The following is a 13,861-nucleotide window of genomic DNA, read 5'->3' as shown; positions in this document are numbered from 1 at the left end:
ATTGATCCAGGCCTTTTAAAACCTCACGATATTGACTCTTAGGAAGATGACTGTGAAAGTGTGAAACTGTGGGCTTCTTTCACACTTTCAAAACTTTATGAGTGGGAATCCTGCTATCTTAATACCAACATAAACTTCTTGCATACTTAATAGTAGCTTGCCAAGTATGCTAGATCTCTCTCTCTCTCTCTCTCTCTCTCTCTCTCTCTCTCTCTCTCTATATATATATATATATATATATATATATATATATATATATATATATATATATATATATATATATATATATATAAGAAGGATATAATGATTGTCACCACCACCACAGACGAAACCATTGTTGGTACTGGTTATTGGTTTTCTAAATTCTTGAGGACGAGTTTCTTGGTGTTTATAGAACCGGTTTTAGTGCTTTTGAAACCAGTTTCATACCGGTACAAGGTACTAGTATGCCTGAAATTTGATGATCAAGGCAAAATAGAGTTTCTTATAGACTATAAAAGTTGATTTGCCTCACCTTTTGGATGCTCACAATTTTTGTTGTTGAGAGTAATATGTTGTCTCACAGAGTTTAGGCATATGAAAACAATGATATTAGGCAAAAAATGCAGGCTTTAATAACATTTTATGACATTTTTACTCATTTTCCATCATTGATTGTCATATTCTATTTCTATTATGCTTTCTAAACATTTCATACTTCAAGCATTTAAGCATTTCTTAAACACCCTCTTCTTGCTTCTTGCTTCATGCTTTGCACATTGCTTCTCAAATGGCATCGGATTATAATAGAGTGCTTCATTCAGAGTTGCTTTGGATGCCGTTCATTCATGTGATGAACCACAACTAGAACTAGGGGTGGGCAACCGGCCTGATGGGCCAAGCTGACCCGGCCTATTATAAATGTAGGCTGGGCCTGATGAGCTTGAGTTATTTATTATTTTTTAATAATATAAAAATTAAAAAATTAAGTAGTGCATAGTAACTTGGTAACTATTACTATTTACTTAATTAGTTATATTAATTTTATGAAAAAACTAGAAAGATAATTAATTGGTTGCATGAAAAATTGATAAATTGATAAATTGTTAATTATTATAATTTATAAATAGATTTGGGTCAGGTCGGGTCGGTTCAGACCCAGTCCATTTCACATTGCCTGTTGGGCAAATGGGGTCAGGCCATGAGCTGCTCTTCAAACCCGAACCCGTTAAGAACCAGACCAAAACCGGGCCGGTTAATAAATGACTCGGACTATCTTCGGGCCCGGATCACACTTAAAGCCGGACGAGCCGAGCTCTAAACGGGCCGATGCCCACCCCTAGCTAGAACATCAATCACATTTGTTATGTTTCAGCAATTAAATTTTTGCACTTAGATGCCGTTTATCTAAAACTTTTAAGCTGGATACTGTGCCAAGCTGAAGGCCTAGGTTCGAATCCCTCTGCCACATGGGGCTGAGGAGATATCGGGTAGGGTTCTGCCTAACCCCCCACCCCAACTTGCATATATAGATATATATAAAAATAACTCTCATAAATATTTGTAGGACCCAAAAAAAAAAAAAAACAATTCAAAATGACATGGGAAGTCCCGCCTTAAAAACAAATTTATTAATCGAAGGACTCGTGACTTTTACGAAATAAATATAAAAAGTTGACCCTTGCTAGAAAAACGTGCAGGCAAAGACAAGGGCATTTTGGTCACGGAGAGAAACATGAGGGACATTTTCTAAATATTATAAAAGAACGAGGGCGTGGAAGTAAATTCGAGGAGTCAAACAGCACCGAATTTTTTAATGTTGATGGCCTCTCCTCTTTTATCCTCCTGCCCGTTTTTTATTAAATATTCTCCATGGGGCCCCTGAAGTGTTGTTCCTTCTACTCTATAACCCTATTGTTTCTCTATTTTACTGATGGGCTGTCATTTCGGTTAGTGTTTCCCACAAAATCCATTCGATTTTTGAAGTTTTGCATCTCTTTATTGCTTCAGGCCTGAGAGCTTTGATTCTAATCAATTGGTATGGGCACAAGCTTAGACTCGGTATGGTCATTAGTGGGTCAGTTTGAGAATGACTGGCAATTTTTTGTCACTTAGACAAGGGAAAATCCGGCCCAAGTCGAAGACCGAGTTCAAACCCGGTTTGACTCTCCTAAAACCCTCTCTGTGGCTACCCCAACACCAAGATACATCTGCTTGCTTTGACCAGGTAAGGGACACCCACCCACTTTTCCCTCAATTCTTATGTTTTTCATATTATAAAATTATAATTATTTTATAGCAAGTTTGCACTTTGGTTTTATATCTATTTATATTTGTGTTTATATCATTTCTTGTTTGCTTTTGCCCGTACTTCATATTGCTTTTTATTTCTGTTTTTATTGCACTTGCATAATGATTAACCCTATCATGCTTGTGGTTTTGTACTGCTTTTTAACAATCACTTCCCCGCTTTTAATTCATGCATGGTATATAGTATCAATTTCATTTTCTGATAACTATTTAGGGAAAGACATAGGCTTGTTACTCTCTCTCTCTCTAGCAAATTTAAAATAAATTCTATTTAAACACCAAACTACGCTTATAATTTCATCTAAGGCTATATTTCTTGAAATTGTCAAACAAAGGTCTACTCTTACATTGAGCATTAACTCAAGTTAAATTTTAGTTAAATTGAGTTAAATGGACTAAAATGACAATAATGCTTTCAAACAACTAAAATACATGCCCTGGTCTTTTTTTACTAGGACAAATAAATAATTTTCAATTCTAAATGTCAATTAAAAAAACTAAAAAAATTATGTTTCTCGAGATGTTAGGTGTCACCCCCATAACTAGGTGGGTTCGTACCGGTCTTACCCAGGGTGCAACAGAAAGGGTGCACTCGGATCCATCAGACACGCAATACGGGAGACTGCGGGACGACGAATGCAGCTTCACGGATCATCACGCAGAGCTGCCTCAAGATCCAAGGACACATAATAGGTTCAGAGGCATGAATCAGATGCGTGCACGAGCTTGTCTGGTTCAGAGGCGTGCATCGGATGCCATGCACACATAATGCATGCATCCGTTATGCATTTGCATGGCCCATCGTGCACAATGTCATGGCCTTTTTCTCTCTACGTCTACTCATGTGGAGAGAGAGATTGATGGGTTGTCTGGTCCGTATGACATGCATCTTGCCATAGGCGATGAGTTACGTAAGCTTAGCGGAAGCAAGATTAAAGTCATGCACATCCCATGCACGCTTAGCACAACGAAATGTTGGAAGCGACAGAGTCAAACGACTTAATAGAGCGGGGTAATGCCAATTGTCAATGTAAAAAGCCTTCAAGCCTACAAGTGACAAGTACATCGCTTTCCTGTGATAAGCGCACACGCAATCGAGGGTCGATATAGCCAACTACACATCTGAATAAGTATTATGAACCTTAGAGTAAGCATCAAGTTCTAAAGATGCACCAAATAAGGGGTATATTGCATTTTAGCACTTGCGAGCTCAGCGAAGCGCATCGTGCATTCCATAGGAAACCCCCACTACTATGGAGAAGACTTTTTGGCATCAGCCTAAACCAATTGCGAGTTTGACATAGTGAAGCTCCCTAGCAAAAAAGAATCACCGTCGCTCGACATGCACTCATCGAACCTCTCGCAAGGGTGCGAGGTTGGGCAGCAAGCCGGGCGACTAGAGTGGGCCTCGGGCATGCCTGCTGATGCCCATGAAGAATTTGCATACTTGTGAGCACCTATTGTGCACTCCGATGTGCTACTCACGAGATATAGGGGTTGCCCACTCTGGATTGCACGGTGGTGCATCAATGCCAGTCAAGAGGAAGGTCCATTATATATATGTTATGGGTAGTGACCCCCCGCCAATAGGAAGAACCCTAATATCCCTTAAAAACACGTCACTTTTGTTCTAAATGAATTTCCCAAATATAGTCTTCGTATTTTGCTAAAATGACAACACCGAGGTCTTTGTCACATATGAATGTGTTGACGAGATTTCGATCTTGGCTCGGTAATTCTCAACGTGCAAGGAGATGCATGGCCCCAAAGTTCTGGCGGGCCCACGTGGCACTAACGTGATACCTCCGGATGAAGTTGCTCATTTCTGTAATCTGACTTCACGGACGTGTTCTCTACGTATGATTATGCTAAAGAATACTCAATTGTGGCACATGAATTTTGCACGAAAGTGTTCCATTTATGGGCTTGAAGTTGAGACGGGCTATGGGTGGTGTAACACCCACGAAGCATGGTACATGGCTGCGGGTGGCCGGATAGAGCCCCGTGACATGGATCATGAAGCTGAGAAGATGCACTTGAGGAGTAGGGCATACACTTTAGGCTTGCTTGCTGAGCTACTTACGAGCAGTATAGCGTTGTCTCGTGCCACCACCGCATGGCATAGCCAAGGCATGAGCTTTTCACTTAGCAATGCGCACGCCACCATAAGCCCCACCGTATTGTACACGCACGTGCACCGCTTTTGACTGGTGACAAAATAAAGTTCTTTACAGTAGACATGGCATGCCCACACAGTGCAACATACACACGTTGTATCACATATCACATTATGCATATGCGAGCGTGCATAGTCATGTTGCATGATGTGCCCAACGATTGCATGTCCTGTGCAACGGTTGTGCACCCATGAGTTGCGCACTGCGATGCATGTGCTCACCGCAAGTATTGCACGTTCGCGTGGCTGCGTGTCGTGGCAAGCACACACCTACACCTGTGCACATTTTGCGAGACAACTTTGCACGTCTTCAATGAAGATATGTGTGCATAGGGGAGGGCCTCAAGCAGTGTGCGTTGGGGCATTGCAAACAAAGAGACGAATTGCCCAGGGATGACCTGGGCAGCTCGTGGGATTCCCTTGTATATATTCAGGTTTCGAAAGCCATGAAAAGTATGTAAGCTCCAGAACCCAAGCCTTTTACTCTTGAAAGGTGACTAAGAGGAAAAAAAAATTTTGGGCCCAAATCCATGGTGTGGTGAGCGTGAGTGCACTTGTGAGAGGTTGACTAGCGTAAGACCGCTAGACCGCATGGAGTAGATCTGATGAAGAAAAATTTGCCCTACGATAGTTGATATCAGAACAAAGATTCATGGCGGGCAAAACTCTGATAGAACATGTGACTCACCCGGAGGAGCGGATTGGGGCCTTCATTGGCTTTCAAAGGGCGCTAGGTGGAATGGAGGGCCGCCTATCGGCAACGACAACGAGACTCATCTGCTGCCTCGAGGTAAAGATGACGATGATTCTTGCTGACTTAACCTTGCTCTCCAAATATTTTCTGGACGTGATGAAGGGTCTTGGTGATGATATAGGCCTTCTAAAGAGGATGCTTTTCGAGACACCCTTACCCTCAGAATCAATGTGTGTGGACATACTCGAACACAAACAGTTCACTGGCGCACACAATACCAAGTGACTGAAGAATTTCTTGTGGAATATAGACCACCTCTTCAAGGTTGTTCACAACCTCAAAGCAGAGAAGGTGACCCTCACCATCATGTACCTTGTGGGCGATGCCAAGATATGGAGGACGAGAACCGACCCAAGATTGAGACTTGGGAGGCCGTCGTGCGCGAGCGGAAGGAACAATTTCTCCCAAGCAACACGACGTGGGCATGAGATGCTCTGCGAAAGTTGAAGTAGACAAGCACTGTGAGAGAGTATGCCAAGCAATTTTCATCCCTCATGCTCGATATCAAGAACATGTCTAAGGAGGACAAACTCTACAACTTTAATTTAGGCCTACAAAATGAAGCTCAGGCGACAGTACGCACGCTACGTTGCGCATATGGCTAAGTCTTGTACTCTTAAAGGTGAATAAAAGAAAAAAAGGGGTTTTGGTGCCCAAATCCATTGTTTGGTAAGCGTCAGTGTGAGTGCTTGTTAGAGGTTGACTGGCATGAGATCGCTATACCGCATGGGATAGATCCGACGAAGAAAATTTTGCCCCATGACATCAACGCTCCTAGCATAGTGATGGACATCGGCGGTATTTTGAAAATATCGTTAAATAATCACGGCTAAGCGGTCACCAAATTGAAATTTCACTATATTATCATTCTAATGTTTTTAACCACTTAATTTGAAGTTTTTCTTCTTCTTTTTACTAAATTAATATTTGAACTATTAATTCAAGATATATAAATACTTTTAACCACTGTGGTTTTTCTTTTTTCTTTTTTTTACTAAATTAATATTTAAATTTTAAACTATGAATTTGCATGAATAGAAAAGAAAATAAGAGCGTGGAAAATTAAAGTCAAGGCCGCCGTCTTATTTTATTTATTATTTTTTGGCATCTTCTTTTGCTTTCCATTTCTTTCGTCTTCGCTATTTTTTTATTTTTTATTTTTTTGTCTTTGTTTCAAAGTCGTGACTGGGAAGGAAAGAAACACGATTCCTTGTCAAACCTGTCATGTGAAAGGTGGCTGCTGCAGCATGAGCCACATTCACAGTCCACCTGGTTTTCTGCATGTGATTGGGAAGCTATTGGGTGGGACAATGCTGCGCTGCTGCATGTCCTACCTGCGTTTGGACGGCAACTAGCATCTTTGAAACCTTGCCGTTTCGAGAAATGAATGCACCACTGATCTGCTGATTTCCCAGTAATCGTAGTGACAAATCTCGCAAGATTTACGAAAAAATCTTGCGAGAAATTACTCGAAAGTTAAAAACTATAATTTCTCGCTATATTTTTTATTTCTCGCAAGTTTTTCATCAAAAACATAAATATCATGTTTTAAACTAGGGGTGGCAATCGGGTCGGGTTGGCGGGTCGCGTGTCAGCATACCTCAACCCGAACCCGACTCGTTTATTAAACGGGTCGGCTGTGGCAAACACGAACCCGACCCGTTTAATAAACGGGTAACCCGACACGACCCGCCAACCCATTTAATAAATGGGTTGGGTCAGGTAAACGGGTTTTCAGGTTGGCGGGTTGACGGATCGGGTTGGCAGGTTGGCGGGTCGGGTTGGCGGGTTGGCGGGTTGACCCACCCGCCTAACCCATTTATTAAACGGGTCAGCCGGGTTGGCAGGTCGGGTTGGCGGGTTGACCCACCCGCCTAACCCGTTTATTAAACGGGTCAGCCGGGTTGGCATACCCCCAACCCGAACCCGACCTGTTTAATAAACGGGTTACACGGGTCGACCCGTTTATTAAACGGGTTGGCTTAAGCCCAACCTGAAGCCGCCAAAGAGGCGGGTTGGCGGGTCGTGTCAGAAATTGCCACCCCTATTTTAAACACGATATTTATGTTTTTATCACCTATTTATAGTGAAAAAACGGTGTGGTTTCTATTTTATTTATATTTTTTGTAATTTTTTATATTATTTATTTATTTATTATTGCCAAAATTTTGCCAAAAAAGCATGAGATTTAAAAAAAAATCTTTCAATTTCATGCGAGTTTTTGGCTGCCGATATTTTGCAGCTTTTTAACTTTTGTCACTATGCTAGTAATAGGCAGACTTTTGTGTGTAGACGTTGATAGATTTCAAACCGTAGAATTTTGAGCATATATATATATATATCCACGCAAAAATGGGATTTTAGCTTTTTTGTGCTTTTTTCATGGTTTTGACCACGTAAATGTGTTGGGCATGATCGATTTACTAGGAATCAACACCTGGATCATGTATTGGATCCGAATCTGGTTCAGATTAACATACAAAGCTACATACTGAATCCAAATCCCATTATTGGTTGGATGGTGCTTGCTTTACTGAATCCAACTAATCAAATTTAGATTGGGATATTCAACCCAAACTCCGTTCATTGACATCCCTAATTGAAGGTACGTAGTTTTTTCTTCTCTCTTCCCCAAGGACTGAAATATGAGACTCCCCATATACAATTGTATAAATTAGGGTGCATTTGAATGCCACGGATCTCATATCTACGTATTGAATCCGGTGTGAAGCCCATACCAAGATTCAGAGTGTGCAAGCACACTAAGTACCGGCCAGGTGTCCTAAAAATAGAGACCTAAGATTCATATCTTAAAGACTTGCACGTTTTATGCATCCACCTGCCTAACAATCGTATATATATCCCCAATGAAAAACCCTCCCAAACCTCTTCAACAGATGTTTTATTTGATTTTTGGTGTTTTTTTTCAAAATTTCAACTGTATGGATGTGATCTATATGCTTGTTTTTATAGGAATCAGTTTTTGGAGCATTTGATTCTCATCGATAAGTTTTTATAAGTTTTAAAATCAATAGCGTATAATTTTCATAAATTTTTGAGGCTCCAAATGCCATTTTTTCTATCCAAAATTCATGATCAAAGTGTTGATTTATAGTAAATGAATCATGTTGAACACATCTGAATATTGAAAAAAACACCAAAATTTTTCATTGAGAAGGGTTGGGAAGGTTTCCATTGGGGAGGTTTCTATTGAGATTCAAACTAGATTGTAGGTACAATCGATTGTACCAGTAGACCTACTCTAGGTGGAATCATCTCAATATATCAGACCTTATAAATGTACTTAACATAGTTTATTTGATGGGAATCATGCTTTGATTCTTGTTTGTTGGACATAAAAATAAGTTTTTTTAAGTCATAAAATTTTTGTACATTATGAGTCGTTAATTTTTGTAGATCATAAAAAACCAACCTGCATGTATGTCATAATCCCATGATCCAAAACTTGTTTTCCACTAAATAATAATTGTAGACCATATCTAGGGTCAGATCAACAAAAAATGCTCAATTTTTTTGAAAATTTAAAGCTTTTATTCGGTGGGAGTAAGTGTTCCAAGAGCACCCTCTCTCTCTCTCTCTCTCTCTCTATATATATATATATATATATATATATATATATATGCACCAACTCTTTTCTTTGTCTTGTTAGAATAGTTAATTAATTGACTCTAGTACCCCCATTTGACTTGATGATGGTTTATCTGCATGTGTATCAATGCTATTGTTGAATTTATTACAGGATCATATTAGACAATAATACCATGTAAATCTCTAACAAACAGACGTTACAGATCCAGTTTGGGATGATGATGTCTTAGTATGGGGTCAACTCATCAATTTTATAATTCTAGTTGTTATTTTATATGCTCTAGGCATTAATTGCTGCTAAGCAATAATTGACAGCCAAAATTGACAATTCAGTGTTGTAGTCTGTATTTCACGTCAAGCAATTGTAGTTGGAAGCTTGTCATCTACTTGTAATTTAAAATTGAATAGTTAGACCCACTGACAATAATAGAGCATGAGTAACGCCGGAGTTAAACCAATTATAAAATATTGTTCTAAAGCACCAAATTGGAAAAAAAAAACAGATAATAAAGATTTTTGTCTAATAGAATGACAAGACAATAGAGTGAAATATATTCAGAAGTATTTAGACAAGCGGTTTAGATTCAAATCTCATAGGCTTCATCCCTTGCACAAGCCTAAGCCTGTGGCGACTCTCTAAGGGAAAGGGATAAGCCCACGGAATTTTAGGCTGCCGGAACAGGCAGAGCCAGCGCAGCTAAGTTACTGATCCTGAGGGTGGTTTCTCGCTGTAAACATAAAAATAAAAAATAAAAGGACAAAATAATGAACAAAGAGAAAAAAAAAAGAGAACGTCTAACAAATGCTTTAAGTAAATTAAAATTTATGAAACCCCATTTCGGTATTTTTTCTTTAAAAAAAAAACCAGTCTAGAAAGTTTGAAACATCACGATTGAAAGCATATATCTAAATTGGCGTGTCAGTTGTGGCCACTAGATAATAACCAATAAAATCAAAAGTTTTAAAAAGATAAAGGAGAACTGGAATATATAAATGAATGTAAACTAACATGAACCGAGATTTTCATATGCAAATCTAACCCCACATATATATATATATATATATATATATATATATCAGTGGCGGAGGCAGAAGTTTTTCGTTGGGTGGGCAGACTTCGGGTCTCGGGAACAATGCTATGGTCTTGAAGGACGATCCTGCTTGGAAGGGATCAATAAAGAACTATTTGAACGTGTTCGATTTTTCAATTCGAATTTAGTAGCATTCCCCATTAACTAGATTTATTAGCTATGTAACTGAAATACAAGAACGAAGGATGCTGAGTCCTATGGTACCATACGATAAACAACAATCTGCCCCCTAATAACCAAAATGTTTAAAATAACCTTTACTCGTTTACACCCACTAAAAGTGAACCTCTTCAATTATGTGTTTTCTCCCACAGACAAAGATAAAAAACCCACAATCCATATACGAGTCTTGTTCACTTACCAAAGCCCAAACATGATATAGAATTCAACCACAATTTTTGGATTTTCAATATCCAAAAATAAAAAACTATTCTCATATATGTCACAACAATATTTACATTGAAATCTCTGAAATTGTTACCCCAAAATGAACTATAGAGACAAATGAATTGAAAAAAAGTGAGAAGGGTTTACCTTGAACTTCCGGAGGCGGTTTCACCATCGAAACAACAGTCAAATTGCCGGTGTTGGGAAAACCAACGACCGACAGGGAAGCAGAATGCTGCATAAAATCATCCATCTTTCTGTCCTCGTCGACGCCTACGGACACCGTTTTAGCTACCCAATGAGGCGAGGGCTCCTCCGAGAACTCAATCAACAGAACACTCTCGGTCATGCTCGAAGGCGAAGCCAGCAGCGACGTGCTCAACAGATAGTCTGGCACTTTGTAGCTCCCGACAGGTAGGTTGTTGCTCGGCCTCCGACGAGGCGACAATGTCATCGGGACAGGGACCTCTAACGTTGCCGCCTCCACAGAATGTTGGGGAGGCGGGATCATCACCGAAGAGAGCGTGTTCCCGGTCAGAGACATAACACAGATCGACGGCACGACTTCCTCCGCCACGGCGGCATCAGGGGTGGAGCGTACATGGTCGGAGGCCGTCACGAAACCAACTTTGCGCACCTTCGAGTTGATGACCACCCGCTCACCCTTCCTGGCGTCCATGGAGGTTGCTCTCTTTCCATTCTTCAATCCCCTCTCAGAACCAATCAGAATCCTTCGAAACCATCTCTACAAATCCAGCAAACAACAAAACCCTAAAATCGAAACTCCAAAACTAGGGTTCTGCAGACAAAAAACACCAGCAGCACCGAGTCGAGTTGACTCGGCCGAGTCCCGAGTCGACTCAGTTTCTAATTCTAGGGTGGGCGACCGCCCACCTCTGGCTTCGCCGCTGATATATATATATATATATATATATATATATATATATATATATATATATATATATATATATATATATATATATATATATATATATATATATATAGGCATGCATGCAATGAAAATACTCATGCATGTATGTAATGGAATATGGACGTGTCTTTGTATAAGTTTATGAAGGGTCATGCATGTCTTTAATGGGTCATTAATCCTTGATCACTCATGCAAATTCATACTTAGCATTAGGGTACGAATAAAGAAGGCTGAAAGCTAGATGTAAATTGTAGAAAACTCCCGACATTATATATCCCTTAAAAATGCAACTTTTTATGAGAAATATGAAGACTAGCAAAGAATAAAAGAAATATTTAGAGTTCTTTTGTGGTTTGAATAATTTTATCCTATTGAGTGAGAGTCGTGTTGCCAACAAGACTCATCTCACCCAACTCAGATGTAACCAAAGAGTTGGCAGTTATGACTTGCAGCAGTTGCCATATATAGATTCAGTCCGCCAAATTTGAAAGGACTTAATAGACAACCAGCTTTTGTTTTGTCAAGCCAACCTTATGGTGCAGTTATCTTTTGAATGATGATCAATCATCCACTAGGAACCCTACGTGACTACTGTCCTAGATCGCAAAAGGACATCCACCAGACAAGCCACCGGTATGATCTTATCCGCTTAACAAGATTGAAACGTCTGTCAGGGAATAGCTGTCGTAGCAGCATGATCTTGTGGCGCCTAGCGATTTTCTGTGTTTGTTTTATAAAGAAAATCATAGCACGCATAACAATGTTTTATGTTTGTATTTTATTCAGAAAATTCACTGAACATGTTGTGCAAACCACAATGAAAACCAAGCAAATTAACCACCTGATAAAGAGAAGAAAAGAACAGGAGAAAACATAAGATTTTCGCAGTTCGAACCTAGAGGGCACGTTCATAAGGATCAAAAAATCTACTAGCAAATGCCAGAAAATATAGAGGCGAGATACATAACTCTCTAAACCCTAATCCCCAATACACTTGAAACTCTCATGGTTAGATCTTCGTGCCAACATTTGAGACCTATGACTTGCACCGACCTTGATTGAATCCGGTGATATTTGTTTCAATCTCTATAATCGTGTGAAAGATCAAGGAAACCTGGGCTTGATATGGTCCCTTACACCTGACAAGATGGAAACCAAACTCACAAACAGTGAAAAAATTATCAGTCCAAGAAAGGTAGGATCTAAAGCCTAGTTGGAACTTGACCTGGTTATGTTTTTTTTCGTAATTGGTAAACATTCCAATCTGAGATCCAACGCAAGTCCAAGCTGTTTAATGTTTATCCTTGAAAATCCAAAATAAAAAATCAAGCAGATTTATTTTTCACTCACAGGCGGATCCAAAAGCCCAGATCCAAGATTCAAACTTGATGACCAAACAAAGATATGCCTAGTCCGACTTAGAAGGAAGTTGTAGTTAAATCTGCACCTGCTAGCTCATATCAAAGAGTTTCACAGTATGTTATATATTTCCAACATTTAGAGAGAGAGAGAGAGAGAGAGAGGCCAAAATGGCATGTGTGGGGTTGGGGAAATCATGGAAGGACCACCCCCATAGCTTGAACCCACTTAAAGAGGAGAATGCGTTTTAAATCTTACACACATTAATCAACTGGTAGTGGTAGGGGTCTGCCTAATCCCAGCTTGCCCATCGAAGTTGTGTTACTTGTGTCCAGCGTTTGATTTTTAAGCTGTGTGAACAACTAAGACACATGAATAATGGGTTGGATAACTTCGTTTTGGATCATACAACTCAATCGAGCCAACCATATGAGTGTTTTAACATGCTTATTATGGATTTTAGCTTTAGATACAGATATTGGATTGGATCTAAAAACTATTTAAAATTTGGATAATTTGAGAAAAAATAAAAACGGATATATATATATATATATATATATATATATATATATATATATATATAATCAATGTAATATTGGATCTAATTATGAAAGTTTATCAAAACGTTATGGATTTTAGCCCTAAATATGGATCTCAAATTAGATCCAAGTATGAAAAAAATATGCAAATTTTGGGTAATTTGAGGAAAAATGAAAATTCATATTTTTTTATATACAAATGCAAAAACCATAAATAAATCATAAAAACCTAAATTTCAAGAAGATAAATCATAAATAAACCATAAATAAACAAAAAAACCCTATACTACAAGAAAAATAAACCATAAATAAATCGTAAAATTAAATATTAAAATCTCTAATTCAAACCCTAATAAAAAAACATTAAAGAAAGACAACCCTAATCAAATTAAGTATAAGAATTTCTAATTAAAGAAATTTGATTAAAAAAAACTAATAAAAGAAAATCAAAAGAAAAAAAGCTCTAATCAAATTAAATATCAAGAACCTTAATTAAAGATATTTGATTCAAATCCCTAATCAAAGAAAATTAAAGAAAAAACTAATCAAATCAAAGAAAAGCTCTAATAAAATTAAATAACAAAAGCCTTAATTAAAGATATTTGATTCAAATCCTTAATCAATGAAAATCAAAGAAAAAAACCCTAATCAATAAAAAAAAATCTAGTGTATGATGAAACCTATTATATGTCTAATGATGGGATCCATACTCCAACTTGAACGAGG

This window comes from Nuphar pumila, chromosome 9 (genome assembly GCF_984573655.1).
Source record: "Nuphar pumila chromosome 9, dmNupPumi1.hap1.1, whole genome shotgun sequence".
NCBI classification, from domain to species: Eukaryota; Viridiplantae; Streptophyta; class Magnoliopsida; order Nymphaeales; family Nymphaeaceae; genus Nuphar; species Nuphar pumila.
Note: the sequence above shows the minus strand (reverse complement) of the source record.